This window comes from Hippichthys cyanospilos, chromosome 11 (genome assembly GCF_059441005.1).
Source record: "Hippichthys cyanospilos isolate Australia breed blue-spotted pipefish chromosome 11, RoL_Hcya_1.0, whole genome shotgun sequence".
Taxonomy (NCBI): domain Eukaryota; kingdom Metazoa; phylum Chordata; class Actinopteri; order Syngnathiformes; family Syngnathidae; genus Hippichthys; species Hippichthys cyanospilos.
The window spans coordinates 10161462-10167320 of NC_142379.1; the positions used below are offsets into that span (position 1 = coordinate 10161462).

At 41.4% G+C, this 5859-nt stretch overlaps 1 long non-coding RNA gene across 1 annotated transcript; it reads right to left on the minus strand.

The window, feature by feature from the left end:
- Positions 1-1598: 1598 nt before the first annotated feature.
- Positions 1599-3102, minus strand: LOC148415838 (uncharacterized). The gene is made up of 3 exons (XR_015867141.1): positions 2996-3102; positions 2806-2875; positions 1599-1664 (listed from the first exon to the last, which is right to left on the minus strand). It is a non-coding gene; the product is annotated as an uncharacterized LOC148415838 (long non-coding RNA).
- Positions 3103-5859: the final 2757 nt, after the last annotated feature.

Below are 5859 nucleotides of genomic sequence, written 5' to 3' on the forward strand. Positions count from 1 at the left end.
GTGGAGGGCAGTGAGAAATGAATGATGGGGAGGGGGAGAGTTATAGGGGGGCATTGAGGCTAGAAGAGAATTGAATGTAGAAGAATGAAGTCATCCACACACGCGCGCACACACACACGGAGGCTGATTTGAGTGTGATGGGGAGCATATATCATATCACCCCCACACAGCACCATCGCCACCCGCCACCCCAAGCCAGCAGGTCCCTAACCCTACGCCCTCTAATAGCTGTCAGATTACTATCAGCCAAACAAGACATCCAGCCCCCACCTCCCCCCTTTCCCCAACATGCCCCCCCCCACGCTTCCTCCCACCATGCTGTCATCCTCCACATGACCCTCCGTTCCTCCCCTCGTCCACTCTCCTCATCTGAAGGCCTTCCTCCAAATGTGTGGATCGACGATATAAATAAACAGATAAACACATCGATCCAGTCAAACTCATTTCCATCAGGCCGGCCCCGCATCAGCTCGTTGTGAAATGAGATGGGATGTTGTTTGATCCTCTTATTTGCGCCTTCTCGTAGATTAGCTATGTCATGGCTCCATCTTCATGCCCGGCGCGCAGTGAGTGATATTGATCTCATCTAAAGGCATTTTCAAACCGGCACTTCATCTTCTCTGAGCGGCGGGGGAAACTTCTTGCATTGTTGATGTATTATGAAAAGCTATATAGCTGTAAGTTTACTCTGAAATACTCATGGCAAGAGGACCAAAAGATTCACGGCTATCTTTCAAACGGTCTCTTTGTACTCGACAGGTGGACGAGTTGTGTCCGAAAACTAGACGTCATTCCTGAAATTCGGCAGAATAAAATTGAGATGACAGATCGTCAAAGTTAAAGCATTAACTTTGGAAATTCATTTCGATTTTATAAAGCAATAAAAAATGGCTTAGTTCATTTTACCTCCTCTGGCAGCTTAACTGCTAACTTTGCAACCAACCTTGGAGGAGAGTCACCAGTCCAAAGATGGACTTTTACGTAGATTCACTTTACAAAGTAGCCCAACAGCTCACAGGGTAAAATAATAAATTCAATTTGTGCATTTTTAGTTGTGCATTTTTGGTGTACCGTTGCAACACGCTTCTCAAGTGACCTTGCAAATACTGCTAGAATGTGGTGCTGATAGGCAAAACTAAACCAACAAATGAGAAGGTTTGAGATTTTTTTTTTTTTAATGAGAAAAAATGCCTCTAACAGAGAATCAGAGTTGGTAGTTCAACAGTCAATCAAAGAAATGTATTGCAACAGTCTTTGAAACAAAAGATTTTTCAATTGATTTTACGTGAATTCCAAAGTTTTACTCAAACAAATGTTTGGTACAAGCTTCATGAAAACATTTTACAGGTGAAAAGTAGCGATTAATGATGTAAAATTTTGTTTTACCCTTAATCCTGAATTAGAATTTTTAAATTCCTTTACAGCACTAATGTATGTATAGATAGAAATAAATATTTATATAAATATAAACTTTAAGCTCTTTGTATACACCTTTATGGTGAGAGACCTTGGACGAACCCTGACGAGAAAGCAACGTTTGCTACCTTCGCCAAGACTCCGTTCGTGGAATGAATTAACAGGCCCGCTTACCTGAGTAGATCATCCAAACTGCAGCAAGTTTTTTCTGGAGTCGCCATCTCTGACTTCAAGATTTCCTTTTCCAGCTGTCACAAAGAGGTATCAGAATTAGACAAAACATAGCTAATGTGTTTCTGATAACGACAGTCGTCTCCTTACACAGGGATTTTCCACAAGTCATTTTTCTCATGTTGATAATTGAAATGCTTTGTTATTCGTTAATGATTCATAAGGCCATTAGCTGTAACCGAACCTTGCAAAGGATGCATTATTGGAGCGCGATCTCGTTTTTTCACCCTCGCCAACTTCCTCATTTGTCCTCTGCGTCGGGCACATGTTCCGCTGCCGTCGTCTGGCCGGAAATCTCTGCGCCCTTACACAGCAACCGCCGGCCCGCAGAGACTCATTCGACTGTCAGTGCTTCCATACGGTTCCCCACTTGTGTATTTTTGCCGAGCGTGTGTGTGCGAGTCGTGCCTCTGTGGATACGTGCGATCGTCTTTTATTTCCCCTCATCATCACTAACAGGGTTTCCCAGGCTCCGGCCAGCGGAGTGTGGGTCACAGGGCAGGAATCAAACAGCAGAACAATGGAGAGGTTCCTTGACTTAACCTCCTAATGGGCTCTCAATGGCTCCCCTGGCTCCCTCAAAACTACCAGCCACTGGATTCACTTACCTCACCACACAAACTAAGGGTGTGTGTGCGGATAAATGAATGAGTGCAGGCGCAACTATGAAAGCCAGACCACAGACTAAGAGACAGGATCACCAACTGTTTTTTGATGACTGTGTGATTTTTGTGTAATGGCACGCAGGCGACTTTTTATGAGCTGCGTGACCCCAGTTCGCTAAGTGAAAAATATGTTTTCAGGTGTCCGTTGTGCAGTGGATATAGATGAATAGTTTGTGTCTCAGGACACTATGCAATTTAAATAAAAGGAAAATATTCAAAAGTATGGTGCCAACAAACAAAATGAAATGCTTAAAAGGAAATATTTCATAGTTATTTTTGCTCATTAAGGAGCGGGATACGTTGGCATTTTTGGCCCTTTTTGGAGAATCTTATCAACTGGTAGACTAGATTTTTTTTTTAATTGTCAAACTCCATACAGGCCGGTATCCTACATGTTTTCCGGGATTCAAATGATTAGCTCATGAGCAAGGGTACAGAATTAGAATATGTAAGCAAAATCAGGTATGTTTGAGAAAACATGCAGAATACCCACCCTCAAGACTGAATTGTTCTTGAATGACAGTTCATTTGTGTTCCAGATTTCTTCAGACTTAATCGGTGATCTGTAAGACACAAATTCCGTGGTTTGGCTAATGAAGAGTAGTAGGAAAACTCATGTCAAGCGCCAAAATATGTAACATACAAACTATGCGCTACATAGGGCAACTTCAAAATAAACTCACCCAATAATACGTGGACGTCAATGCAGTAGTTCACCAATCTTTTATTTTAAAGTTTTTCCTCTGAGGTTTCCTTAACTAGTTGTGTTCTGATTAGCATGACACATCCAGTAGCCACTGACGTTAGGAAAAGGATGGTGCATTCAATGCAGTCGGACATTTCCAACTCACAATGATAAAACGCTATTGTTGTATTAAACGTTGATATTTGTAACAATATTAATAATAATAATTTTGTATCCTTGTTAATTAAAAACCGTTGTTTTGGGTGCATTTGATAACACTGCAAAACAAATGTAAAAATGGTCCACAAATTATAAAATTGCTCCTCAAATTATGTCACTGATTAAAAAAAAAAACATCAGCAAAAAAAGTACTACTACAAGCCCAGTTATATGCCTAATGTACAATGTGTACGATTGAAAGCCTCATGTACTGCTACGGGCTTTGTAGTGATATATTGTTAGCAAATTTAAAACACAAAACAAAGGGAACACCCCATTCAAATTATTGCTTTCAACCTGTCGTCAGTCCATCTTAATTTTCGATCTTCGATTTCCATTGTGCGGTTTCAACTTGCGGCATAATTTGTCATTGAGGCTGTTTTCATATCTCTGCGTTTTTCTTTTTTTACAATGAAAGTTTACTGCACTTGTCAAAAATGTTAAGAGCATATGACTTGGTGTGGCGGCACTTGACTCGGCAAGTTGCACTTTACCAATAATTACTTGAATGGCGTTGGCTGTCCCCCGAGCACCTTGCAGCCCTCAAACCCGCACAGACAAGTGGCCTCATTTATTTCCACGGAGGGAAATAATTTAGCAGTGTCAGCCGCTAACGAGCTCCAGCGTGGGGATTCCTAATTAGATTCACTTTGTTTGTGTCATTTTAATTACGTTGCGCTTTTCCCAACAGTGGCGCCGCCGAGTGATCCTCGCATCTCTCAGCACTGCTGCCATACGCGGGTCCCAGCAGGGCCCCGAAAATCCGACGGGCTGAACCCTCCTAACTGTGGACCAAAGCTGCAACAGGCCTGGTTGTATGTAAATTTGTTGATGCGGAGTATGTTTGGACGCCGCGCCGCTTTAATCTGTGCAAAAGCGCCACAAAGGTCAACGTCTTCTGATGCAAACAAATATACCCTCTAAACTTTTTTGGTGATGAATCATTATTTATTGTGGTAAATGAAAGGCGCGGGGGACAGCTTTGTGCTGCCTGTGTAGTCCTAAGCGGTTTGTTTATGCTCGCCTTTTATGTTGGCGAAGCACTTTGAGGTTCCTTTTGAAGTGCTCCCCCGAGACGCAGTTTGCTAATTATTTGCCGTTTCATGATGAATCCACCGGCACTTCATTAGACGCTTTTAACTGATGTTGCCGTCTTAGATCCCGTTTCCTCGACGCGCGCCGCGTAGCATTTAGGTAATTGAGTGATTAATTGATAACTAATGATCAACACAGACCTTATGTTCTACTTTCATTTACAACTTGACTAACCTTTTATTGAGTCGCTACCTTTCGCAGGTGTGGAAAGTTTTCAATTGGATCTCCAGAGAGACCGCAAATGAGGGCATGCTTGCCTTTAAGGAAAATGGATTAAAACACACACACACACACACACACACACACAGAACCTTTAAGGTGTTGGTGGGTACCATCACTGGTGTTGTTAGTGAAGGTTTCATCATGATCAGTCTTCAGGGACCCACCTCCACTGATGAGGTCAACCTCAGCCGTCAATCACACTGCTGTGGTTCTGCAAGAGTCACTTCAAACAAAGGACACCAACGACCTAAACTTCTTGAGCACATCAACTTTTTTAGACGTTGGAAATCATTTTGGCTGCATTCTATTAATATCAAATAATAATTGTATTAGAAGTTGATTTTTAGACTCCATCCAGCCATCCATTTTCTGTACGTTTTTTTTTCCCTTCATTGGGGTCACAGGTGTGCTAGAAAATATCCCAGCTTTCATTGGGCAAAGCCCAGTTCCTTAGATCGTTTCTCGATCACAAATTTTCACCAACATTTTTCAAAATGATGTGTCACCGAGCAGAGATTATGAATAGTATAAACATCGGTCCTGATCCCAGATATCCTTTTCAGCATGGAAAAATATTTGAAGCTTCAGGACAATGCCGGCACAGCTGTGTGTACACTGTCGCTGCTGGGTCATCGCACACAGCATACAGTAGCTCGCAAATTCTTTAAAACAGGAAAACTGAAGCTTTGCAGGAAATGTTAATGTTCCTACTGAGTTTTTTTTTTTTTTTTGACAGCATTTGGGCAGACTTTTAGTTTTCTGTCCACTTTTGACAAGATTGCATTGTTCCTGCCTGGTGCTTGGCATTCAAAGATTGAGGTCTAATTTTTATTTTTACCTAACCCTTGACACCAGTCTTGTTTATGCTTATCCCCACAATTAAGGAATGATTAAGAAATCATGTTAGATTAGTCACTTGTGCAAATTAGTTGTAGTTGTTGGTACAACTACAACCGTAGTTGTAGTTGTAGTTGTAGTTGTTGGTAGTTTGGTACAACCATCATAGTCCATATTTCTTGATCATGATAATAATAGTAATAATGCAAAAACCAAGAGGCTGTAGTTTCTCAAAGTAATTTGAAAATATTGAATGTTTTTCAAGTTCATCACTGCATTTTTTGTGTAGATCCTCCTGAGAGCCGGCCTATTCATTTGCGTACACTGTGGTGCCCTTTTTGTCTCTGTCCAAATACAAGATGTGATCGGAAAACCCATGATGTTCTCTACTGTGCACATTGGTACTTAATAAGATAGATCAAATGTTAAAAATGTTGACCAAAAACAAATGTCCACAACAGTGGATGCAAATGAATAGACTGGGTCTAA